Raw genomic sequence first — 27,915 nt, forward strand, 5'->3', positions numbered from 1 at the left:
GCCCCAGACAGAAGATGCAATGACAACTTAAGCATTGTTTATTAGGAGAACAGTTTTTAATTAAATATTTTCAATCAAGAGTGAGTCTCAGGGAAGTGGTGTACATGTTTATTTTCTCTTCTGGCATCAATGCTCTGTTGAGGAGCTATCCAATTTAGCTTCAATCTGAGAGAATGGACAATGGTCTGTGTTCCTCCAGCTGGCTTATTTTACAAGCATTAACGAACAATTAGCCAACACTGGCACCCCTTCCCTCTGTAATCCTGCAGTAGGATCACTAATCTCTACCACTAGCAGCTAATGATGAAGGTCTCTTAAGCTGAGCCTCTCATCCCAGCCAGTTCTTAACACTTGCATAAGTATGCTTTCTGAGGACGGGAGCCCCCTACTGCTATGCAGCCCAGGAACAAAAGCCCAGAGACATTTTTGAAGCGGCTGCTGTTCAATCAGACTTCTATGCTCCTGTTTGCCTTCCTCCTACAACAAACACCAGTGATCAGCAGAGGGCTCTGGGGGTCACGGAGGGCTCTGTGCTTCAGAGAGCATTATACAACCCCCATGTGCACAGGCAGACACCCTAAAGTGGGATGGAAATGTGGACTAAATAGAATCAAACAGCATTTCTCCATGAGTCAGCTTTGATTTAGCATTGAATAACACTGTGTTTGAGACTACATTGTCATTAAAAATGTATATGGGAGAGGCAGATTTATCAAGAAACAGACACAGGGTAAGTCTTCGGTTCTCTGAATTTAATGGACCTTATATCCAATTGTCTCTCTCTAGTGGGGCAGAAAGCAATCCACTGTTTCATTAGAACTCCTCTGTAGGGTCAAGATTTGAAGAAAATGCAGGGTCAGGACAAAAAAAAATGCAAGAAACCCAACTGTAGAGTGGTAGAACCCCAGGATAATAGCCTAGCTCAGGGTGCTGGTCTTTTGAAACTGCTTTTTTCAGACTTGTGCGACTTCCTGGGAAATATCACAGTGCTAGAGAAGTTTGGAGGGGGGAGCTGGATCCCAAGAATTACTTGTGGGAGGCAGTTTTGGTGGCAAGGATGCTAGTGGGCTTCAGGAGTTAGAGTGGAAGGAACAAGATGGGGCAGAGGCAGGCACAAAGCTCACAGGTACTGACTGTAAACCAAGCAGTAAGAGAAACTGAGCCACAGCTCGGCTGGAAACCTCAGAAGGCTGCTGGTGTGTTAGGAAGAATCAAGTAAAAGCAGCCACAGTCCCAGGATGGGTGGAGAGGGGACACAGCTCCTAAGATGTAGGATCTGATGGGGGAGGCAGGTAGCAAAGGGAAGCAGACATGGCTCTCTGATGCAGCGTCTCCATCACTCAAGTGCCCTGCTCCCCACATCTCTTGGCATGTAAGGAACTTGGAACTCTCCTTCCCTAAAAAAAAAAAAAAAAAAAAAAACAAAAAACAAAAAGCAAAAGAAGCAAAAGGCAAGCTATTCAGCAACAGTTACTGCAAATGACTCCCCCTCCCCCACATCAGTCACATCTCTGTTTAATTTTCCCATCAGAATGCTGAGACATGACTTCCTTCCCCTCTGACATTCAGAGTTGCAGCCCTGGAGAGCGGAAGGAGTGGACAGACTGGGAGACTGACAGCCTGGAAGCCGAGTCCTATTCACAGCCAGTCGCTGACCCTCATGTGATCCTGTACAAGTCACTTAACCTCTCTGCCCTTGTGCTTCCTACGTATTCCACCAAGACAAAGCTACCTGCCCCTCCCTACCTCTGCAGCCCAGAGGTTGAGCGAGCGAAATCTGCAAAACATTTGAGAAAGCCATTTGTTAATGTGAGGCTCAATCCATGGAAAACTCAGCAGAAGACCCATCCTGTAATGGCACAGTAAAAAATAAAGATAGATTATAAGACAGGAAAGTCCGGAAGCCAAAAACCCCACCACAGTGAATTTGGTACTCATGAGGTTTCAAAGCAGGTCTTGGCCAAAGAATATTTACCTTTTTCGTTCCTTTTGGAATTGCTGAGTGATCTGTTTCATTTAAGTAAGTGTTGGAATAAGAGAGGTAAAGTTTGTTGTTTATTAATCCCCAGTTTGGAAAATAATAAGAGATCATTCATCTTTGCACTCTTAAATATATGGTCTTCGCTGCCTCATGAATGAAGCCGGGCTCATCCCTCGTCTGTGTCTCCTCACATGCCTGTTCCCACAGTCTCCTCGATATGTCCCACTTTTTCACATTTCTATCAAAGACTCACCCATCCCTCCCACAAAGGAGCCTGTACATGTTTGTAGGAATTACAGTTTCATGGACCACACCCATGAGCGTTTATCTCACTGTGTGTTTGTGTATGTATATCATAGGTGTATAGTGTGTGCATGTGTGTGCCATGTGTCTAGAGGCCAGAATCCTGTTCTATTACTGTCTGATCCATTCCTCTGTAATAGGGTCTCTCTCTGAACCTGGGAGCTAGCCCAGTAGTAAGAAGCCTGCGTGATTCTCCTGCTTTTCCTTCATAGCTCTGGAGTTAATGGGGTCCATGATGGGCTGTTATTGTAGGTGCTAAAATCAAACCCAACCCATGACACACATGCAAAGCAAGTGCTCTTTTTATCACCCTCCAGCCAAGCAGACAATTTTTTTCATATTTCATGTCTAAAACTTTCTTATGAATTTGTAAAGCTACCGTCCACCACTGAGCCATCTCTACTTGCTAAGGCTGGTAACGCAATCTCTGGATTTAAACAACTGTTGAACAAAATATAAGTGATCTACCAAGTAATAAGTCAATGCACAAACCAGAGATCAACTGATTTTAAAAAGCAAAAATTATGTCTATGAGTATGTACCACGTGCGTGCCTGGTTTCTATAGAAGCCAGAAGAGGGCATCGGATCCCCTGGAACTGGAGTTACAGATAGTTGCGAAACACCACATGGGTGTTAGAAAGTGAACTCATGTCCTCTGTAAGAGCAGCCAGTGCTCTTAACCACTGGGCCACCTCTCCAGTTCCTCCACTGATTCTGGAGCATTCATGTGTGTCAAGGACTGTCATGGGTCTTCTCTCAATACAGACACACACATACATCCACACATGTGATGGAGACCCAAACATACACACATGTAACACAGATGTACACTTACATACACACATGTGCAAAGTAAAGGTAAGGTATTTGTACTTTCTAGAAGCTTCCAAACTGGTGGGGAAGGCAAAGCTTCTGTATCCAAGCCAAGCAAACATGCTAACTTATCTCATGTTGATGTGACCAGAGGAAAGAGATGACCAGCAGCCAAAGTGATTCTACGACATCCTCTGTCCCTCCACCCTCAGCCTTCTCCACACTCAAGCTCACCCAGTCTGATGGCTCCCATTCCAGTTAAACTTTGCCAGCCAAACCATGAGGCCTACACACCTAGGTGTTACTACACAGAAAAAACATTGTTACCTTCTAAAGTGGAAGGACAGACAACGTATGCAGCCTCACTTAGGAAAGGGTACTAAACTTAGGGGAAGTTCTTGGGAGAAGAGTGGAGAAATCCCAGGTCTTTCTGTGTGAACTTGGACCCTTCCATGTTGTTCCAGAATTTTTCCTCATCTCTGCCTTCACTGACTTGGCTAACCTGCCCATTGACTCCATGAATGGGGGGTTTCAGACTAGAAGGAAAGTAAAATACACGTATATTATCAAAATGAAGAATGTGTTAGGTGCCTTACAAGATGCAAATGGAGTACTTAGCCAGGAAGGGTCAGGAAAAGTCCTTTTAGTGAGAATGTGCACTGGATTGCAGAGATGATAGATAGATAGATAGATAGATAGATAGATAGATAGATAGATAGATAGATAGATAGATAGATGAATAGATGAATAGATGGATGGATGGGTAGATGGATGGATAGATGGATGGATGATGGATGGATGGACAGATAGACAGATGGATGGATGGATGGATGGATGGATGGATGGATGGATGGATGGATGGATAGAAAGGAACAGGACTTGGAAGCAAGAGGACACAGCATTACCAAAATCAGAGAAGAGGGGAAAGCCCATGTGTACACAGAAGGAAAAAAATCAGCATTTCTGAAGGTGATAGACAAATAAGGAGTTAGAGGAAAAGATACAAATGAGAACATGAATGGAGGTGTTGAGGGAACGAATTCATTGTCAGGGTAACGAGGAGCCAACAGAAGCTGCTCAGAGAAGCAGCCTGGCTGTTGATGCTGAGTAAGAAGAGTAAGACCCAAATCTCCAAGCAAGTGCTTCCTTACTTTGACTGGTGGGCTCCGAGCACACCAACACGCTACCTTCACGTTCTGTGGCCTTCGCTTGCCTTCCCTTTAGAGCAGAGCTTGTTGCTTGTGTGCGGTGGCTCTGGGATGTTCTCACTCTGTCTTGGCTGTGTCATGTCATCAACCTAAAAATAGATGCTAATTAACAAGGTTATTTCTAACTTACGTTGTTAAAAGACAGGAAGTGGTGATGAATTGCAGAGTATGAAATTAACCAAGGACAGAACCAAATTCCAGTTCGAAATTCCCACCTTGCCAATATTCGATTCACTAAATAGCGTCTGTTTTTCTAAACCAGACAGTCATTATCCAAATTTCCTCTCCCGGATGTGATAATATAGTGAGATAAGACATGCCCCAACAGAACACAAATTGGCTTTTGGAGTCTAGATGCTACGAGGAGTGTTGGGATGGGCAAAGCAAATATCTCACTCTATTATCTGCTGTCTCTGAACCAACAGATTACATGGTTCACTGGCTAGCTGAATAACTTTTAGACAGTTTGCTCGTGTGTATTGACACATATGCCAGAGAAATATATTAACAGCTGAGAAACAGCTGTAAAAATTACATACTGAGGTGGGTAGACAGGAGCAGTGCTCACTCCATGTATGTTTCCGTGAGGGAGACAAAAGTTTCATATGACAAAAGAAGTAGACAACATACACACGAGCATCCAGACGTGATGCAGCCAAGGGAACATCACAAGATCTCCCAGGGGCCTCTCTCATGTCTCTGGGACACGGCTTTAACGTGAAATCTTTGTAACACTAGTTCTAATATACATGTTTGCATTTCCCACTAGGAAATGGAGGTCTTTAGATAAAATAAGCTACTGTTTGTGTTCATTCACTCACTGTAAGAACAATGGACATGTTCCAACTTATGCTTTTCCTTAAATAATGAAATGTTTATTTCTCTGCTCAACTTTAATCTCCTCTCCCAGTCACATGCATGTCTCACAAAATATATTAACAAGCAGGAGATTTTTCTAATTACAATGATGTTGTCATTGTTTTTTAAAAAAAAAATTGATAGAAAACTTACAGAAATTTTTCTTCAGACAAATGCTGGCCATTGCTCTGCAGGATTGCAGACTGAATTTATATAGGAAGATGGACAGACAGACATCCTCAGTGCCGTGTTGCCCTGGCATTCACAACAGCAGTAACCACTCGTATGCAGGCTGGGGTACTATGTACTCTATCTCCTTTCAAAGACTCAGAGACACCAGCCACCCCTCCTAGAACACCATCTTCCCAACCCTTCTCTTTCTTTCTCAAGGCTGTCCCCATTTGAAACCCAAGATATATTGGGGTTCTCCAAGGGTCCATCCTGGCATGTTGGGGTTCTCCATAGGTCCATCCTGAATGCCTTTCTTATCTACTTTGCTCATTAACCTTTGGGTCCCATAGTCTCAGTTATAGGCCCCGAGTCCTAAATATGTAGCATCTTTGCTTGAAGTGGAGATAACTTATCTTCAGTTCACATTTGACACACAGATGACTCTCTCAATGTAAGACATCTGTGACCCTCTCCTCCAAAGCCTTCTTTCAGTGCCCAATCCCAGGACCGCCACTCAGACAGGCATAGACACCCTTCCACTCAGGCAGGTACAGACTCTAACGGATGGCCTTGACACACCGTCCTCCCCAGTTTACCTCTCACTCCTGTGTTTGTCCTTCCATCACAGCTCTCTTCCGACTGTTTCTATGGCTTCTGTCCCTGAAGCCATTGTGACTGGCTCAGCGATCCCCTTCCCCAGGGCTACACCTTCCTTACAGTGTGGTAAAACATACTATCTTAAAATACAGGTATCCACTTATCCATAGCCTGAAGGTCTTCAGAGCACCACACCCATTGCTTTGAAACACTAGTCTTTGATAGACTTTTGCTTGGTCTTTCTCCCGTGTCTCTCCTGGCCTTCAGCCCCGTTACAATTCACCTTCCATGCCCTCTGGTGGGCATTGGCCTGCGGTGCTCTCCCCACTCTTGAATGCCTTTTACACTTTGCTTACTTCCTAGAATCCAGTCCTCACCCTCCCCGTTTAGTCTCCTTGTTTCTACTTGCTTTTTGAACTCTATCCTTAGGGCACTTTCCCTTAACCCTGAATTCCTACACAAACTACTCCATGCCACTTCAGACTGAGTCAGAGCTCTGACTCTCTTCAGGGTTCTGGGACATGTAGAGAGCTCTTTGTAAGTTTAGGTTGATGTTGGCTGTGGGGTTGCTTGCTGTCTTGATTATGTTGAGATATGTTCTTTGTATCCTTAGACTCTCTGGGACTTTCATTTTGAAGGGGGTGTTGGACTTTTGCCAAAGGCCTTATCTACACCTGCTGAGATGGTGGGTGGCTTTTGTCTTTCACTCTGTTTATTACTGTATTGAATTATATGTGTCAAACCATCCCTGCCTCTCTGGGATGATGCCTACTTGGCCATAATGGATAATTATTTTTTATGTGTTTTTGCATTTGGTTTGCAGGTATTTTAATAAGAATTTGAGTTAGGGAGAATCTGATAGGAGTTGGAGAAGGAGAGGCTATGATCAGAATATATATTGTATAAAAATGTTTTCAATAAAAAGATAGATGTTAAAATATTTCTTCCTTTATTGGCTCTCCTCATATCACGTTGTTGCTGGGTTTGAGTATGTTGACCAAAATCGCCATTGCTTGTGGGTCACCTGCTTTCCATTGTTCTTTCTTCAAAGGGACATAAGCAGATTGCTAGCAGGCATAAGTAAAGAATTCTAATTATAGGCATAAATTTTTGCTATTTTTTGCCAAACTCCCATCCACTCCAGCCTAATGCCCATTTCACCTGGTACCCAGGAAGCACGTATTCCTGGTCACTTTCATCTTTGCATTGAATACCGATAGAAAATTATATAAAGGAATTCTATGAAGAAATGTCTTTTCTATGACTTCAGAAATTAAAATGATTGATTTCCAAGCTTTATGGCAGTGTCTTTATTGCGACACGTTGCTGGTGCCATTTTTCAAAGCCAAGTCTTGGCTAAGTTTAGGAACCAGTTTCCTTTCCTTTTTGTCTGCTTACCTGACCAAGCTGCAGTCACAAAGACCATCTGTAGGAGCTTGGCCTGGTTGCTATGGCAACCAGCCTAATTTTAAGCATTCTTTGATATCTTCCTTTGGAGTATTTCATCTAACAAGATGCTATACCTGAGGAACATCAAGCTCACCTTTTCTGATTAACTCTGAGAAAATGAAGACACTGGTCCTGAAGGGGTCCAGAGAGACAAACCTTCTGTGTGCGAACGTCACTGCCAGAGCTACACTCTGAGCAGTCTCTGTCCTCTCAAGGTAGGTGACCACAATCATAGTGAAATACTGGCAGGAAAATTCCTGCTTCTTCCAGCTCATCCCCTCTAGCTGGATCTCAAATGCATGGCAGACTAGCTGTATAGTAGCCCACACTTCTGTTGAGTTACACCTATCATTTGAGGTGTGAGATTTGGAAAACTTCTTACTGTGGGGTAAGAGACTAGATCCTTTGTGGCCTAGTAAAATAGTAATAGCAAGCACACTTCTACCATTAACAAATTTTGAGTTTACTTGCATTAAGTTGTATGGTATTTAAAAGCTTGGCATAAATCTTAAAGGTAAGGCAGATATTTATTTTAAGTATTAAAATACTATACATAAAACAGAGCCCCATATGATTGGCTACATTCCCCCCCATATGTCCAGTTGAAAGCAGGAGACAGCAGAAGTACCTGCCATAACTGGGAACTCTGGGAATGGGCAGAAGAGGAAGACAGGCTCTGTCGTAAATCCATCAGAAGGCGTGGTTATCAAGCACCTGTGTGGTATGGAAAACACAGAGGAACAGGCACATTTCTGTCTGAAGTGCCTCAAAGAGCTAATAAGAACTTCAAAAAATGGACATGGGGGTTGGAGAGATGGCTCAGTGGTTAAGAGCACCTCCTGCTCTTCCAGAGGACCTGAGTTCAATTCCCAGCAACCACATGGTAGCTCACAACCATCTGTAATGGAAGCCGATGCCTTCTTCTGGTGTGTCTGAAGACAACTACAGTGTACTCATATAAATGGAATAATTTAAAAAAAAAAAAGAACTGAGGGTAGAATCCCTGGATACAATAGGGGAAATGGTTAGTAAGCTTTGGAGAAACTGAGGAAGAGATGTTTGTACTACTAGCCCTTTCAGGAAATCAGTTTGCCCTAGTTGGTTTTTGTGACTACTTTGGGAACATGCCCATAAATCAAGGATGGTTGTGTTTGCTGCCCCTAGCTGTCCTAACACAAGCACTTTTGGTTCCTAGAAAGAGGTCATGTGTCTGAGATTATTAATTAATATAATTGAAAAAACCCGTACCACAATGTCCACCAGGTAAGTGTCCATTAACTTGAAGCCCAGTTAGTGAGTTCAATATCCTTGTCTGTGAGGCTCTCCAGTGATGCTTCCCTTAAAAATACCTGGTAGTTAGCATGGTGGTTGCCCAAGGGCTGTGAGTCACGCAAGATCGCACGCACACACGCATGTATTTTCTTATGCTAGGTCCACTCTGCCCACACAGGTTACACCAAGTAGGACCACCCTATCTTTCAGTTCTCACCATGGTGATTCTGTTTCTCTGAGGATAACACTTGAACTCCCTGCCACCCAACCATGTTCATATAGCCCCTCATCTGTAAGAGCCTTCTACAGTCGCTCTCAAAGCTAAGCTTAGTTTAGGACTATCATAAATTCCTGCCTTTTTTTTTCAAAATGAATTTATCGTGCCAATTCAAATATGAAATTAACTTTTTAACATTGAGAAAGGAGTCAAGTAATTAAATTATAAGCACTTCTTAGAGTAAAGCTTGCAAAATTCATTGCTAAAAAGCCATCCCACTCCAGGCTTTCTCTCTAGAGATCTGTCAACACGCAGAATCTCTAGAGACCCTGCCTGCCGTGGAGCAGCTCTGCCTGAGGATGTGGCTTGGCTCTGACAAAAAGCCACACGTTTTTAGGAAAGGGGTGTTCTTTACTTTGTTATATTTACATTGCCTGTGACAGGTTGCAACTTTGGATATCGCAGTTATCCTAAGATACCTGAGAAGTTAGTAATGGAGATGACCATCTATCTTCCCAAGGTTGATATCTGGATTTAAATTACGCTTATATGCATGCTTTACTCTTGTTGTATCATATAATTAAACAGGCAAGTCAGTCATTTGTGAAGTGTTTATTTTTTTTTTTTATTTATCCCTCACTGTGCTGCAAACACTATATAATTATAAATCGCAGGAGCCCTGGCCTCAGCACACTCACACTCTAGAACAAACTGACAGCAGCTCTTGCTTCCATGGGGTGTGAGCAGACACAAGCTGGTCAAATGGTCAAATAGTTAAGCATTCGGCAGCCTCAGAGAAAATGTAACCCAGATATTGAAATACGGTAGTTTGGGGAAGATAATTATTCAAGTATGAAATTAACTTTTAAACACCATGAAAGGAGTCAAGTAACTAAATCATACACACTTCTTGGAGTCAAATTTGGAAAATAAAAATCTTAATTGCAGTTTTGTTTCTATTGCTGTGATTAGAAAATAATAATAATAAACTTGACAAAAGGCAACACAGGAGCAAATGGATCATTCTGTTCACAGCTCCAGGTTCCAGTCTGTTACAGCAGGGAAGTCAGAGCAGGAAGACTTTAACATCCCATCACATCCCAACCATAGTCAGCAGAGAGAAAGGAAAACGGCTTAGCACTCAGCTCTATCCACTCTCACAGTCCAGAGCCCCTAACTAGGGAGTGGTGCTGTCTGCCTTCAGACTAACTCTTCCCTCGCCAAATGAATACATCTCTGGAGTAACTGGAAACTTGATTTTTAGCTAATTGCACATCAGTCAAGTTGAAAATCATTATTAGCCATCACCAGTCCACCCCTGTCAACTTGACACCCAGTCACATCTCCTTTTGACTTGTTTAATTTCCACAGGAAAACAATAACCAGGCCGTGGTTCCACCTCACTTGATATAACTGTCCTACACACAACTTTGGTATTTTTCCCAGAATAGGTGGTACCCGTGAAAAGTGAGCAGTAGCTGAGACACAAGAGATTTCCAAGCAGACAGAAGAATAGGAAAAAACAAACAAACAAGCAAAACAAAACAAACGAACAAAAAACATAGGCTAGAACGGCAAGACTGAGATCAACCAGAGCCCATACCAAATCTCCTCCTTCCTCCTTCCTCCTCCTCCTCTCCCTCTCCCTCCCCCTTCCTCCTCTCCCCTCTTCTTCCCCAACTTGTGGCATCAGCAGAAGCCTTTGTCAACACTCCAGTCTAAAAGCACATCCACCTACTCCCTCCCTCAACTGGGATTACACTGCCCAACACATTACATGCAACGGGATCTTCTGTCCTTGCGAACTTCTCCAAGACCACTCATTCTCCTCAGGACACTCGAGAGGGTGGGTGCTTAGAAAACACAGCCACCCCTAGGACATTGTGAGTACTTGCAGACTCTATGGAAAAGGACAATTTCAAATCCCAGGAAGACACTTAGTTTTCCTTCATGGTTTTCAGCTCAGTGTGGCCCTATGTGGGTGGGGGAAGAATGGCAGCCATAATGCTTTTCTATGGAAAGGGTCGACAGAGTGAAAGTGGGCTACGTGAGCTATATGAGCCCCACTGAGTACGGCTGCCATGTTACTAGGAAAAACTAATGTCTCTTCCCCATGAAACTATGTGGGGAGCAAGCAGATGGGTCGCACTGGAATATCCAGTGTAGTCCTATCGACGACACGTTTGTGAGAGGCAAAGACACACCTGCGCTTAAACCCCTTTGGTCGTTACCTCTGACCACGATCTCCTGTCGCCATTCTTTGTTCTGTGTTTGCACGGGCTCATGTCTGGGTTTACTGTTTGCTATCAACCACACAATCAGTTATAGGTCAGGCAGTACCCCGGGAACTGTAGGTATGGCAGAAGCAACACAAGAAAGAGTCTTCCCACGGAGCTCGGTGTAGCTAAATGTGTTAAATTCTGGTCCTCCCCTTCTCGAAATTCTGGTTAAACTCTGGTCCTCATGGCATAGTCTATTGACAAGGATCCTTTCAAAGAATGACTACTTCCCTCTCTGCTTTAAGTTATCCTAAGGTTATAGTAGGAAAATAGTAACAGGATTTTTGTTAATATAACAATCTGAAAAGGCTTTACAAAACATATTTTGCCATAAATCAAAATTACACCAGTGAAAGATGTGCTTATAACTCTTATATCAAAGGCATTGCAGTTCAAAATATAGAAGACTGTGTTTAACTGGGGCTCAAATTGTAAATAGAGTATTGGAAATGTGCCTACCTCCCACCAACACCAATCTTCTCTAGCATGACCAAGTACTTTCAATTACTGGTCCGTATCACCGTCTTTTTTATCTGAATTTTGAAGAGGTCTTCTCTTGACAATACTTTTACTCAGAGGATGAACCCAGCCCCTGCTTTCACAAGCAAAAGCACCCGGCAAACTTCGCCTTGCTTCATGCTGAACCCACCAAACTGAATCACACGGTAATTCTGCGTTTGTACAGCTTCTCGTGTACCTTGGGTTGGCCTTGAACTCTTGATTCTCCTGCCTTACTCTCCAAGTGCTGGGATTACAGGTTCACTTCACCACGTCCACCTTAACACTGGAAAGTTTCGATGGATGTTTTAGATGAGAAAGAGTGGGTGGAGTTGCCTCGTCATGAAACAGCTGTCTCTAGCCTAGCAACACCACTGGGCTGTCTCTAAGAACAGCAGGCATGCACTCACTCACCAGTGGATAAGTTGATCTCAAGGAAGAAGAGAGAGAAACCATGGTTACCCCAGCCTAGGAGGAACAGAAAGGTGCCTAGTAGCTGCATGGATGTAGTTTGGTGAAAGGAAAAAGTCCTCAAAATCTCTAGCACAGTAGTCAACTGTGGCTAACACCAACTGGTTATGTCTGCACTAAATTGGCATGGATTTGAATGTTATACACACAGAGAAATTACATAGATATCACAGTTATCCTTACCAAGTCATTATGCATTTTTACATGTGTATCAAACTATCTTACTGTGTCCAGGTGATGACCCATACCATGGTCATCACCACAGCTAAAGCCTGGTGGATGACATACTGCAGTAACTATGGGCCATGAGTGCTGATATTAGCGTGTGCTTGATCTAGGTCACAAGCGGTAAAATGTGGAGCCTTGTTCCTCTTAGATCTCCAAGCTTTCATTTTTCTCAGTGTATAATGGAGGTAATAAAGTTATTGAGGGGATTAAATAAAGAGTACAGGGCACAAAGTAAGAATTCAATCAACAGTAGCTATTATTAAATCCTTAATAAACACTTACTGGTTGAATAGTCTATAGTAAATGGCAAGGTCCTGCAGCTAATTTCTGAGCTTAACTGCCATCCGTCTGTTCGAATCCTGTGTCCTCTTTCTGTACCATTAGGAGCCATTGATACAACAGATAGCTGTTTCTGCTGGTTAGCCAGTCTCTGCCTCAGAAAAAAAGCCAACTCCCTGCTTTCATTACCCACTGCAGCTTTGTAGAGGTTATGCTCACAGACTGTCCTGTCCAAAGGTATAGCCAGTGTCTGTGAACATGGCTAAAGTAAGCTGTAACCCCAAGAACAAGATGATAAACTTAGTCCATGATAGGAAGAAAAGAAGAGACAAAAAGGCTTGACAAAACCACAAATGTATTCTGTATTTTGAAAGTTGTAAGTGCTAAAGAAACCATGATTCAATCTTATGGTGTCAAGAAGAATTAACTTAAAGACTATAAGCAAGAAAATATAAGACTGACAAAGTGAACCTCTCATTTTGGTGGGGTAGGAGGAACGAGAGGAAGGTGAAGATAGAAGAAGGTGTACTGGTTTCTTCTCGGACCAAATATACCCAAGTGCCATATTGTGGAATCCATTTCTTCCCTTAGCCATAGGCCAGTGAATTTGGGCTCCTACCTGCTACACTGGCCATTTCCCAGTTCCCTGACAACACGGATTGGGTCAGAAATGGGAATTAACCCAATTAAACAGAATTAAGATGGGGAAAGTTGAGTTGTATATCCCTTGCAACATAAAGAGTCCTCACTGGTCCAGGCCACAGCTACACAGAGATTCCATCAGTGAAGCAGACATTTAAAGACAGAGGTAAAGGTCACGTGGAGCTGAATGTGAGGATGGATCTGTTGGGCAGGGAATTGAGCTCAGTGGTAGAACACTTGACTGGTGTGTGCAAGGCCCTCGATTGACTGGTTTCCCAACACGGGGGGAGGAAAGGTGCTGGGGGGTGCTCTGTTCAGTGAACATGGATGGAATTAAAATATTAAATGCCTAAATAAGAAGAAACTTGAAAAATGGTAATATTAGCAAAATAGCCCTCTATTTTTAGAACAGAAGAGCAAGTAGCGAAAGTTAATTATTAATTAGTAAATAGCAAATAGAAAATACAGTTATTAATAAAGACTTTAAAACATAAGTAATAAATATATCAAAGAACCAAGGTAAACTATACCCAAATAATCTAATGAAGCATTATAATGACAACCAAATAGAGATCACAATAGAAGCATATATACATATGTAGATGTATATGTGCATATATATGAATTATATAATGTGTAAATAGATATCATATATAACATGTAAATGTATAACATATATGGCATATATAACATATTTTTATATGTTATATATAACATATATTTTATATGTTTGCATATAGCATTTATTTGATATATGTTCATATATATATAATATGGATCACATAAAATTCTCAAGTTTAGAAAAGAGAACTGAAGGAAAGAGCTGTGCAAGAGTGCGCTCAGCAGCAGGTCTGAGAGGAAAAGGAAATTCAAAGAGAGTTCAAAAGGAGTTATCTAATCCAGAGAACTTAGTCCTACAGAGACAAGTCAGGGAAAATAAACAGACATCCACAGATCTGTATTGGCCTTGCTGATGGATGTGTAATGGACTCTGGAGGAAAAACCGAAGGGAGATGTACCTGAAGTCATCATAAATGAAAATTCCCAAATCAGAGGAACACATTAACATACTTAAGAACCTCAGCAAGTTCCTAAGAGGACACCTGAAAGAGACGCAGACCTAGAGACAACATAATCGGGCTGTGGATGGTCACAGACAATGAGAAAGCCTGGAAATACTCGGGGAAGCCTTGTATTCAGAGCACCAGGGTAACTCTCTGCTCATTAATAAAACAGTGTAGACCAGGAAGCATTTGAATGACGTATTCAAATTCCCCAAAAGAGAAAAAAAAAACTCAACCCAGCATTCTATATTCTACAAAACTGTCCTTCAAAATAATGGCATGTTAAATATATTCCCAGGTGAACACACACTGAGAGATTCATTTCCAACACACCTCAAAGAGATCCTGAATGTAGATTCTAAAGATTGAAAGAGGGTATTGCCAAACAGGAAGTGAAACCATCCAGAAAATTAAATCAAACAGCAAGGAGAAGAGATAATTAATGAAACCAGGATTTATTTATTGGAAAAAATCAAGAAAATTAACAAAACTTCCTGTGGCTAGATTATCCATGAAAATAATGTTAAAGACAAATGTTAACAAAACCAGGACAAAAATGACAAATATGTCAAAAATAGAAATAAATTTGGAATTCAGTTATTCCAAGGAATAGATGAGAGAGGTAAATTTCAGGAAAAAGCTACAAATTCCTAAAACTATCTCCACCATAACAACTGTTTCCTGATGCTCTTACATATATAAAAGAAAAGACGAGTAAATATTAAAACCTCCCTGCATAACGTCCACCAGCTATCCGTTAAAGGCTTTCAGAAAATAGGGGATGAGTTTTCCAGTTGTCTCATTAAGCTAGCATTGCCCTGATAAACCAGAAAGACTTCACAGGAAAAGACAATGAGAATCCAGAGATACACAAGGGGATCTAACATAATTGTGGAGAAGTTACCTACAGAATGACCAACAGGCCAAAGATCAACTCGCAGGATGCACTCATTAACAAAGGACAACTGATATACCTTTGCTTGTACTGACACCAAAAATGCATTTCACAAAACTCAGTATTCATTCATGACTAAAAACAAACAACAAAAACCCTTTGACAAATTAGAAAGGATGGAAGGAAAGATTGCTTCGGTAAGCAAAGGCTGGCTGCTAAGATCAAGAAGCAGGCGATGGTGGCTATTTGTATTACTTCTGACATACATCACACTGGATGTTGTAGAGGGTACAGCCAAGCAAGAAAAAGAAATCAATCGAATATCTTAGTGAAATGAAAAAATTAGCTCTCCTGTTTGGATGATGGTTCCATGTTAAAAATTTTAAAATCTTCTAGAAATCTTTTAAAACTCTGCTGAAACTAACAAATAAGACTTACAAGACCACAGGACACATGGATAATATACCAAGAAAACTAATTAATCGCAGTTAATTAAAAATAAACTTAAGAAGGCAATTTCAAGTTGATCGTGGCCAAGTAGGCCTACAACCTCAGCACTGCAGACTTAGAGAAGGGGGTGGGAAGGGGGAAGAAGGAGGAGAAGGAAGAAGAGGAGAAGGAAGAAGGGGAGAAGGAAGGGATGAGAAAGAGGAGGAGGGAGGAGCAAAAGGAGGTGGAGGGGAGAGGGAGGAGGGGGAAAGGAAGAATGAGGAGGGGAGAATGAGGAAGGAAGAAGGAGGAGGGGGAAGGAGGAGGGAAGGGAGGAAGAGGGGAGAAGGAGGGGAGGAAGAGGAAGAGAACAAAGAGAGGAAAGAAGAATAAGGGGAGGACTGAGGAGAGGGAAGGGGGAGGAGGGAAGAAAGAGAAAGGGGAAGAAGATGGGAGAAGGAAAAGGGGGGGGAATGAGCAAAGAAGAGGGGAGGAGGAGGGGAGAAAGAGGAGGAAGAAGGGAGGGAGGAAGAGGAGGAGGAGAACAAAGAGAAGTGAGGAGGAGGGGGAAGAGGGGAGGGAGAAGTAGAAGAGGAAAGGAATAAAGGAAAAAAAATCCATGGAGGAATATGAAAAACAAAAAGGAGGGAAACTTCAAAAGCCTATAAACATTTCTAAAAGAAATTTTACTATAATTCAGAAAATATTTAGAATGCATTATTAATATTTAGAACCATTTTCCTATGCATTGGAAGGTTTGATATTTCTAAGATAACAATTCTTCTTTCTAAAGTAATATGTCAACATAAACTTAATCAAAACTCCATTAAGAACTTTACAAAAATTTTTTATCTTATGTAGATAGAAACACAAAGAATCAAGGCCAGAGTCCTGCAAAACAAGTCACCTGATTCCAAACAATGTGAAGCCACAGTCCCAAGGCTGGTAAGGACAGACACACAAACTCTAATGAAGACTAGAGTCTAGAAACATACTTCCAAACCACGAGCCACAAGGTCATTTGGTAAGTCAATGGCATGTTCTCAACCAATACTGCTGGAATAATTAGCAAGCATATGATAAAAAGCAAAACTTAGGTTATTTATAATTATATTCATTTATTTTCCTGTGATGTTTTCCCTGCATATGTATCTGTGCACCACATCCTTGTCTGCTGCCCATGGAGGCCAGAAGAGGGCATTGGATCCCCTGGGACCATGGCTGATGTTTGTGAACAGCAATGTGGATCCTGAGAACTAACCCCAGGTTCTCTGGAAGAGTGTTCAGTGCTCTTAATGCCTGCACCATCTCTGCAGCTCTGCCTCTGACCTTTGGGAGGGGGACAGCAACAGGACACCTAGATTGTCATCTCCCACACCCCCACATGCACAAGCCTAACTTAAAATGGATTGCAGATCTAAGTATTAGATTTGAAATTAAAACTTCATAAGGAACGGAGAGGCATAAGTCTTTGCAAGCCGTGCAGCAGACAATGCTTTCATAAATATAACATCAAAAGCAAAATCCATTCAGGGGGGAAAAAAAAAGAAATCTTTTGTTCTCCCAAATGCTATTAATAAAATGAGAAGTCAAGCCACAGACTGACCACAAAAGACTTTCGCACAGAATATAGGAAGAACTTTAATGAGTCAATAATAAGACAAAAAGGTTGAGTGGATAAAGGAGTCGAATGAGCAATTCACTGAAGCAGATACATGAGTGCAACATGCACATAAAAGGACCCTAAAGCACTGCACCATTAGTCATCAAAGACAAACTAAAATGGGTGCACATGCTCAGTCTAGGACCTGTGCTACCCCTAGGCTGTCACTACACATTCATTAAAATAGCTGCTGTCACAAAGGGCTGTGGTCACATCTTTAGTCCCAGCACTGGGGAAGCAGAGGCAGGAGGATCTCCATGAGTCTGAGGCCAGCCTGGTCTACAGAGTGAGTTCCAGGACAGTCAGGGCCACACAGAAATTTTGGTGGGTGGGAGGGAGGGAGGGAGGAAAGGAAGGAGGGAGGGGAAGAGGGGAAGGGAAGAGAGAGGAGAGAGGAGGTTATAAGAGAGGAGGTTATAAGAGGGGAGGGGAGGGGGAGCAAGAGGGGAGGGGAGGGGGAGCAAGAGGGGAGGGGAGGGGGAGCAAGAGGGGAGGGGAGGGGAGGGGAGGGGAGGAGAGGAGAGGAGAGGAGAGGAGAGGAGAGGAGAGGAGAGGAGAGGAGAGGAGAGGAGAGGAGAGGAGGAGGAGAGGAGGAGGAGAGGAGGAGGAGAGGAGAGGAGGAGGAGAGGGAAAATAGTGATGAAGTGCTAACCATTAACCAAGGTGTTAAGATACCAGACCCCATGTAGATTGTTATGGCCATTCTGGGAAACACTTGTCACTTGTCTTCAAGTTAAACAGAAACCTTCCATAGTCCTTAACAACCACCAACTCTTAGAGAGGTACCTACCAAGGAGAAACTGGAATGATTGGATGCACAGAGGTCCTTATATGAGCATCCACAGCCCCATTACTTACAATGTGGAAAGCCTGGGGTAAGGGGCACTCAAAATGCCATCGGTGGGGAACAGATAAACCAGTGTAGTATGTCCGTAAGTGGAATGCTCTCAGCCAAGAAAAGGGCTGATCAGCACTGTGCCAAATGAGACACAGGCGGTGATCAGAGTTAACAGGCAGAGGTGGGGAAGGGGGTGGAACTGAACAAGGCTGAGGCAGAGTTCATGCCCTCAAGAGTTCATGCCTTCAAAATGAGCATGGACGCTTCCTCGGGGAATGGAGTTCCTAGGCTGAGCCAAGAGCTCAAATGAGGGTGAGAAATCCAACAGGCTGGGAGTGTCCACTTACCTGCGGAGGGAATGTTGATGCCAGTCAGTGAGCGAGTGACCTTGAATGGTAGGTCTTAGGCTGCTTTCTCCTCGAAAGCAAACGACTGGCTCAGGTAGCAGTGGAGAAAGCAAGCAATGGCGACAAGATTCGAATTCAAGATAGTCTGACTCGAAAGCCCCTGCTTTCACCTACCACATACATTGCCCAACTTCACACCTGTCAGCAGATGAATCACTGTCTAAAAATCAATGAGCTAAAGGGCACTGTTAGAGCCGTGACTCCTGTTTTTATTGTGAAGAGTATTCTTATGTGGCAAGAACTATCTGGGGTCATTCTGAACACTCCACCATCCACAACACCCCAATGTCCATCTTGTTATTCATGCTAAGAACCCCCATTTTAGGCTTTACAACCTCTTTTCTCTCATAAGATAAAAATAAGAAGTCCACTGATGTCCAGCCTTCAAGGAGGAAAAGTTACTGGGGAAGAGCAGCAAAGGGGATCAATCAGGGCTGACAATAGTGTCAGGCTGCTCACTCCTCCTTAAGCAATGCTCAGTGGGAAACAAAGGGAGTTTAAGCTAGTGGGCCTATTATTTCAGAGGCAAAGCAGTGTGGACATAATAAAGCTGCCCCATGAAAAGTAACATTAAAGCAGGGAGATGATTCAGCATGTAAAACATTTGCCAAGCAAGCAAGAGGACTGGAATTTAGATCCCCATAACTCATGTAGGTGCTAGGTGGGGCATAGCAGCCTTCTTGTAGTCCCAGTACTTGGGAGGCAGAGAGGGGATTCCTAGAGGGAAGTGGGTAGCTAAGCTGGCCAAATGGGAAATCTCTGGGGTCAAGTGAGAGACCATGCCTTAATACAGAAAGTAGAAGGTAAAAAAGATGTCAACATCAACTTTTGGCCTCTATACACATGTGCTCACACATATACTCCAGACATGTACATGAGTGCACAAGCGTGTACACACACACATGTGCACACGCACATGCACACATACATGCACATGCACGCACAGAAACCAAAAACACCTTGCCTCATAAGCAGGATAAGAAAGAGATCCAACAGGCTCCAGCTGCCAGGAGATGGTGGTGCATAGTCATGTATGCACACTGATTGGGAATTCAGCGGTAACCTTCTGTGAACCATTTATCTTATGTACTTATTTAACTAACATTCAAACTGACAAGACTCGGCTTTCTGGGCCTTCCTTTCAGACTTTTATGTGGGAATGATCAGATGGAGCTCAGCTCCCATAAACTTTGCATGTTTTTGATTTCACACACAAACTGAAGGTTAGAATTCTACTCCGTGTCCTCAGTCATTCAGGATTTTTTTTTTTTAAATCTTTGAACATGACTTCAAACCCTGCCAAAACACAACCCAAATACACACACTTCTATGTCTGTACAAATACGTAAAAGAAATGGGTATGTCAGCTTTCAATGGGTACCAGCCTAATGGAAGCTTTAACTACTGCCAGGGAACAAAGACAGCCAGAACTAACTAGGGCCGCTTTGTTCAAGGGTATGAAGACGTTCAGGAAGACGGGAGACGAACTGCACATAGCAACAGGAATAAAGCAAACATTCCTATGGCCATAGTAATCCACACCAGCTTCTCCCTGAGCTCCTGCTGTACTGATAACAGCCCCCAACCAGATTAAATACTTAATTACCCTTGTTGTGAAAAAAGTACTTATTTTGTGTCATGTCCATCAGCCTCCCAAATATAAATGTTATAATTATATGGCGTTTTGGTACTTCCTAATACAGTGACCATTTCATCTCCACAATGGTCCATCACTGCAGGCAGGGCATGCCTTGATTTCACAGAGCTGTGACTCCACAGGCCCCAGACATACTGCTTTCCTTGATGCCACTCTGCCTAAATTTCAGAATAGAGACACCCCAGTGCTGTGTACCACATACCAGCAGAGACACCTACTTAGTAAACCATATTCAAATGACCCCTACCATTCCACCATGAGTAATCTAGGGCAGAGAAAGTAGTTGATTTAATTTTGTGATCTCCAATTATGAAGCAGTTGGGAGCAACCCCAAGGAAGCTCCATAGTTCTTATGTTTTTGAGAAAATATTGCTGGACCATATCCATATCTGGCTCAGTCTATCTCTTCCCCTGCTGCCTGCATCTTTAATTCCTGCACATTGGAGGCAGAGGCAGTAGGAGCTCTGTGAGTTCAAGACCAGCCTGGTCTACAGATCAAGTTCCAGGACAGCCAGGGCTACACAGAGAAACCATGTTTTGAAAACAACAAACAAACAAACAAAAATAAATCCAGAGTCTGAAAGAGGTCATACACATTCATATCACCGGTGTCTTTAGCTCCTAACCCACTCCTTTCTCACAGCTAGGCCAGCCATTTGTCTCCACATTCGAATCTCTTTTCTGAATGTTACCCATCCTGCTGGGTCACCCTGGAAATATTGTAGTAGGTGTTACAATGTTTCCCAGGATCTTTCACGGAAACCAGACTCTCTATGATCACTTAGGACACCATTCCACTTTCAGGAGTCGGCTCGCCCAGCTCCATTCCAGCTCAAAAGCCAAAATTATCACATTTAACACAAACCAGATCTGAAGTAGCAGATCATGATGGAGGGACAATTCCATTATAAGGCCAACACTAGAGCGGTGCGGAGTCACACCAAAGCAGGCAGAGCCTGAGGCAGGACACATTCTTAGCTCACGCTCATGACTGCTGCTGTCTTAGCTTGGTCATGGCAAGCATAATGAAGGGGGAAGAGAAAGAATTAACAAACAGTCACAGCAAAGCATTCCAACACAATGCTAGAGGAATCTGTGCCATGGATACATTGTGTAACCCAGCAGCTTCTTGTTTCCCCTGGTCCATGGGATATTGAGGGAGAAGTTACAATATTAGCAAGACTGCTAGTGCTGTTTCAAGCAAGAAAGGCTCCAGACTAATACATAAAAAAAATCTTTGGGCTACAGAAACATCTACCATTAGTTTGATACTTCCATAGATGCTCTGGAAGAATTTGTTTATTTTATTATTTAAAACACTATTTATTAGACCAGCAAGTATATACTTACTTTCACTTCCTGAGAAAGCCTAGCAAGCAACCTAAGTTTCATCCTCAGGACCCACATACAAATGGAAATAAGGACAAACTTCATATAAATAAATAAATAAATAAATAAATAAATAAATAAATAAATAGATTAATTAATTAAAAAGCCCTCCCAGCTACAGAAAGCAAAAGACACTACCCCGTTGCAGAGACACTCAATTAACTATAGCAAAGGATTTTTTTTTTAAAGAATTTTACAGATGAGGCTAGGAAACTGGACTCTTGGAGTTGAAGTCAGAAACATTAACCCAAAAGAACTTGAGAATGGAACAGAGAATAAACTTCAGAATGCTCTGTACACACCTACCTTGAACTATCTATGGGGACCAAGATCGGGCAAGAGGACTGACTGTAAGCCCTTTCCCAATCCAAGACGAATGTTTCACCAAGGAGGACATCGGATTCCAAAAGATGTTTAAGCTGATGTGGGTGAGGCATTTGACCAGGCTGGGAAGAAAGAGATGCACCAGATATGCTCATTCAAAACACATATGCTTGTTGATTCAAAGCCACTGTCTGTGTGGAGAAGAGCATCGGTAAGCCCGTGTGATCTGAGATACACAACTGAAAGATCTCTAACACTCTTACTTGCACCCTATTTACTCAGCTACTAACCTACAAGCAAATATTTGGCCTTCTACTTCCAGATGAGATTAATAAGAACCAACATTAGTAGCATAATAATAATATTTATCACAACAATGCATATTAGATAAAGCTAGGTATCATAGGAAGATGGAATGATAGGTTTTTAAGGTTCAAAGAGTGTTTAGACTTAGACCACCCAACTCATCATTAAAAATCATGGCTATCACCATGCACCCTAGGCAATGGGCATTTGTGTTTTATTGTCTTATGTTACTACATAGAAGAACTCATTGTATCTTCCTTATCTTCCCAAATAAGTGAGCATGCTCAGTGAGCCACCAACACTATCAAAACACTCAGTGGAGTGCAGCATACATAGTAGGTCCTCAAACAGTACTTACTGGGGAAGCTAGAGTTCCTTAGTCTGTTTGGGTTTTGTTGTTGTTTGTCTTGTTTTGTTCTGTTTTGTTTCTGAGACAAGGTATTGTGTATGCCAGGCTAGCCTCAAACTTTCTATGTAGCCAAGAATGCCCACCAGCCTCCCCCTTTCTCCTCTTCTTGAGTGATTACAGGTATGTGATACCACACCTGGAGTGTCCATGGCTGGGGGATGAACCTAGGGGTTTGTGGGTGCTAAGCAAGCACTTCATCAGTCCCTGAGTGCATCGGTCTTGTGGTTTCTGATGGGTACATCCTGCTAGGACTCTCCTTGAGGACTAGAACTGTGTCTTGCAGATTTTTGAACCGCCTGTCCTGGGTCCCGATGGTCCCGTCTGTAATCAGTGTTCCGTGGGTATTTCCTGAATGAGGAAATGTTCACTGGCGTATTTCCAGAAGGAACACAGTGCCACCTTACCATTAACTTTTCATATCTAAATCTAGCAGTCAAGAGGAAAGGCTTACATAACCCTCCTACAGAACTCTGGAGTTACAGCCAAGTCCACCGTACAGATGGCAGGACAACATCAAAGGTCAGCCACCAAGCTGGTGGAGTAGGTCCAGAACTGGTTGAATGGGTCAGGTTCCACATGAAGTACCCCTTCCCCTCTGTCCACACACCACACTAAATGCCATGAGAGAGACTTAGCTTGGCCTTTGGTTCCAATGAATAATGTGGCATCACAGTATAACTTCCACATGATCAGAAAAAGCACAATATAACTTCAATGTAAACATCTCTTAAATCATCTAGGATATACTTCGGAATGTCTTGACATTGATGTTTTACTGTCTTGCACATGTAAACCCATGCATGTCTTGCACGCATGGAAGTCCAGCTAGTCCAGGCTGCCCCTGATGCTTCAACTTTGTTCAGATTATAGACTGACATAGAATGAGCTACTTGCGAAAGAAAACCAGGTGCATTTAAGCGATTCATGCCAGAAAGACAAAGCTTAAGGAACTCTGACAGGCGAAGAGTGTGACCTGGGTACAGGCACCGTGTCAAGATGCAGAACCAGATCTGGCCCCAGGTGGCCAGGGTGGAACCTCGGGCAGATCAGCAAACTTGATGTTGGAGTTCAAGATCTCCATCCACACTAGCAGTTTCTCTAGGCCTTTAGAAACCACCAGTGACTTTCCCCAAAATTCATCAAGTATAATAAGGAAACTGGAGATTTTACCCAAAGTCCAAGCTCAGCCACCCCAGCCCTTCTCTGGCCACTGTCAGACATAGCTGCTTCTTTGTACTTGCCTTGTCTCCTGTCAGCAGCCAGAAGTTGGGTTGTTGTAGCTGGTTTTTAAAAAGAAATCAGGAATAAGATTCAAAGAGCCTGCCCTGCAGCAATCCCATACTGCACTACTTCTTAGAATCCTAATGGCGAATTCTAAATACATAAGAGAGCATCTCCAGCTGTAGAAGTGATGAGCTTCCGGGGCCCTGTTGAGTTCCCTGACCCTGGACCTATTTTTATATTTTGATCTTGGGGACCGTGCCTCATGACTTTCAGAACCTCAAGTTATCCCCGGGGTAACAGCACAAGCTTAACCAGTCCTAGCAAGACTTAAAACAGGGCATCCAGGATCAAAGTGGCCAACAAACCCGCGCATTAGCCACGGGACCAGCCCCCAAGAGGACCGCATTAAGCTGCATTGTGCAAGTGGCTAAATTCTTTTCATGGAAAAAAAAAAAAAAACTCAACACCAAAGGCTTTAAGTATAGACGTCTGAATAGCCACATTAGCAGCAGCCCACATTCTGATAAAAAATATAAGAACAATACTTCAATATCTAAAGTGTGGAAGAGACAGCTCAATTTGAATGTTATTTATTTGCATTTTTTAAAATTTAAAGTCACCCAAAATCTCCAAAGATCAATGTCCCTTGCTCTACATTTTCCTCAGGATAATATTAAAGGGACTTTCCTGTATTCAAACAGGGAGTATAGATGAGAAGATGCCTTTATGAATGAATGAATGAATGAATGAATGACTCCAGAGTCTGGATGAAGACTAAAGTAGCCCAGAGAGGTTTTGTCAGTGACCTGACACTTCGTTTTTCCTTCCATTGTCGGCCTACCCAGAGAGCAGGAGCCCAGCAACAGGGATGATCACATGAAGGCGGGAAAATACAACTGTCAGGCTCCCGGGACAAAGCTGACTCTTCACAATACCATTCCTTAAATCCAGACATTAGAGGGAAGGGATGAGAGGAGTGGCAAGCAGCTCCCGATGGCTTTCTGAGGACACGGCAGAGATTATGCTAATCCGCACTGCATTGTCCCCCGCAAAGTGTTCTCACAGCAAACCTTTTATCTGGGGAAGAAGAGATGCCCAACCTCTCAACTCAGTAACAGCCAGCACTTTCTGTGTGGTTTCTGTGTAATTAACACCAGCCCTAGACCTTTTCATTGGTGCTGCTCCAGCTTAGGCCCTTTTGAGGGTGTCCACAGGGGAGCAGCCCTCACCCTTTGCCTGTAGCCTGAGAGCCCCAGCTTATGCTTAGATCTGCATGCCATCTGTTAATGGCAGAGGGAGTAAAACTTGAGCTAAACTTTGACTGTCAGAAAATTCAAGGGACCAAATCACCAGGGCGAGATAAGCAAATTATTACCTTACCAAAACACAAACAAACAAAAGCACTTTAAACTAGTAATTCAAACCAACGGCCTCATTTTCCAACACATAACAGGCATAAAAACACTCACATAGGTGGTCATTTGAATGCATGAAAGGAATTTTTAAAAAAATCAAACTTCAGCAACCACCCCATATTATTTAAGAGTTGGATCATGGCTGTGCTACATCCACGTTCCCAGAAGCGGTAATGAACCGTTGAAGACGGAAAACCTTGGGGCTGAATGTAATTCACTAATAGACGTCTCCTGCTTCTGTGGGCACAGGTAAAATCCATATGACTATCATAGAAGCAATCATTATAACAATGGAAGCCATGTGCAAAAGTCAGGGAGAGGCAGCCACCCTAATGCTTTTGCTTGCCACAGTCATTAGTGTGAATCATTAGGTATGCCCCAACACCTAAGAGAAAAGGCTGCACATGAAAACCCTCTTGCCTTCATGTGGCCCGCACAGGTCAGGACCCATCCCCACCTTTCCCGCTTGTTCTCTGGAGAAGTTTGGCTGTACTTACACAGTTCATTTTGGCTCTAGTCCCAGCTTTTAATCTACAACAACAACAAACAACAAAAAGACCTTCAGTAATGAAACACTGGGAGTCGTAAAGTCTGTTCTGCTTTTGTAACTCTTCTGTGTGACCTGTGTCCTGCCTGGACAGAGGGGTATCTTGGTAGGAAGGCCAGGATAGGCTGATGTAATAGTGGTTAGAATCATGTATTGTTCCACAGTGCTGTGATTTCAATAACATTTTGTGAATTAATTCCAATGAGTTGGCAGGACTCTGGTTAATTCTGGAAAGAGGAGCATAAACCACTATTGTATGCCTCCCAAATCATGCCACTGCCTCCAGAGAGCTAAGCAATGTCACTCTCCCTAAGTAAGCAGTAAGCAGCATGGCAGGGAGACAGGGGGGGGGCACGGGGGGGCACGGGGGGGGCACGGGGGGGGGCTCACCTGGATCAGCAGGTAAGCAGCTCTGACCCTGTAAACCCCCAGGCCTCTTGCTGAGCAGTGGCTCAGAGTCAAGGCTACTGGCTCTGATCCTAACCAAGTCCAAAGGTCTCTGGGGCTGGACACACACTGGGTATGGCAAATACTCTGCGTTTTAGAATGAGTGTATCTTTAGACATGAGAATGCCTCTGAGTTCTTACTGGGTACAACACACAGAAATCACTATATGCTCTCCCTGCAAATGTAGGTTCAAAGATCTTGAAAGAAAAGTCGGTGAAGAAGGAAAATACCCAAGATAGTGTGTGAGGACCGTGCCTGGTTCTTGGCCTTTGATCTGAAGATTTGGCAGGTATTTAGAATTTCAGACGATTACAAATTTGACCTGCAATCATATCTTTCTTTGCAAGTGCAGTAGGAAACAAGAATATTATTTTTTAATAATTTCAAGTCTAGATAAATCCCAAAGAAGAGTTGTTCTTAGACAGTGAAGGACAGAGACATATTATATAGTTTTCTTTCTGTGGGAAAGTGTTATCATCACATATCTATACATATCAGGCTGTCTACAGCATAAACCTTTTGACTTGCCAAAATACCATTATCGTGTGCATCATGTGCATCGTGTGCATCTTATAGTATATGTTTATAGTATGGTGTAGCTTTGTTTTTTTTTTGTTTTTTTTATATTATTCAACTGTAAATTCCTATGAGTTGCCAGGTTCTGGAGGTTGAAAAGCACTCCTGGTCACCTGTGCCTCCTGGTGTGAACTCGAGTCTTCAGGGCAAAGTCAGGATGCCCTTGAAAGATATGCATCTAAATATAAGTGGTCACCTGCTTCATTTCACCAGCATGGTGGAATTAAACTGTTCCAGAGGAGCCCGCCATAGAAAGACTGCTGAGCTGTGCAAAGGCCTCTCACTCGCTGCTGCCGAGGGTTCTGCGCAGAATAAGCTGTTTAGACCACATGAAATCTGCAAGACACTGTTAGATCTTTACAAATTTCATGAAATCTTTTTCGGATATCCAAAAAATCCTGAACTGCTTGAATCTATTGTCCTCCAGCACTGGGGACTGACCCGTAATCTCTTTCCCAGCCAGGATACCAAATCTGTACCCAACCTTGTCACTGGTCCCAGCAGCTGTTTGAACTCACCCGCGGGGATGGCAGCAACCCTGCTTCTGAAAGAACAGCAGAAGGGCTTACGTGCACTGCGCCTTGAAGAGCGCCTGAAAGGAAGGTCAAAGGTCAAGAAAAGATAAAGTGCCAAACAAGGAGATCAGTAACGCGGGGCCTTCTTGATGAAATCCTAATGTCTGCTTCTTCAGGACTCGGGACTCATAACTTCGTTTCAAAGCAGGCTCGTTTTGCTGGCGTCTGTGTGTGCATGTGCGTCTGTGGATTTGTGTCTGTGTGCGATTGTGTGAGTGTATGTGTGTATGTGTGTGTGTGTGTGCTCGCACACTCCGGGCTTTCAGGCGGATCACTGTCCATCTGAAAGCCTATTCAGTTGTGCGTGTCCTGAGCACTTTGTCTTACACAGCCTGCATTACTCTTGTAAACAGAGACAGCATCAAAGTGAGAGCAGAGAGTCCCATCAGTGGATTAAGGCCTTCTGCATGATAAAGTAGCTACCTAGGGGGGATAAACTTAATATGTGAAAGAATGTTATTGAGAGGAATAAAGTCCCAAAA

The 27,915-nt window shown here is 43.0% G+C and overlaps 2 long non-coding RNA genes across 4 annotated transcripts; one reads left to right on the forward strand and one right to left on the reverse strand.

Annotated features, from left to right (window-relative positions):
- Window positions 1-32: 32 nt before the first annotated feature.
- Window positions 33-27,146, reverse strand: Gm32973. Of its 3 annotated transcripts, XR_389474.2 has the most exons (4): window positions 26,225-26,281; window positions 25,785-25,818; window positions 4,250-4,395; window positions 33-1,397 (listed from the first exon to the last, which is right to left on the reverse strand). It is a non-coding gene; the product is annotated as a predicted gene, 32973 (long non-coding RNA). The 3 variants fall into 3 exon arrangements; XR_389473.3 differs by lacking the exons at window positions 33-1,397; window positions 26,225-26,281 and adding an exon at window positions 27,055-27,146 and having other exon boundaries at window positions 3,916-4,395; XR_880513.2 differs by lacking the exon at window positions 33-1,397 and having other exon boundaries at window positions 3,916-4,395.
- Gm32921 (predicted gene, 32921) lies at window positions 26,034-27,915 on the forward strand. Its single transcript, NR_136913.1, has 3 exons — window positions 26,034-26,147; window positions 26,470-26,571; window positions 27,318-27,915. It is a non-coding gene; the product is annotated as a predicted gene, 32921 (long non-coding RNA).

This window comes from Mus musculus, chromosome 5, assembly GCF_000001635.26.
Source record: "Mus musculus strain C57BL/6J chromosome 5, GRCm38.p6 C57BL/6J".
Classification (NCBI taxonomy): domain Eukaryota; kingdom Metazoa; phylum Chordata; class Mammalia; order Rodentia; family Muridae; genus Mus; species Mus musculus.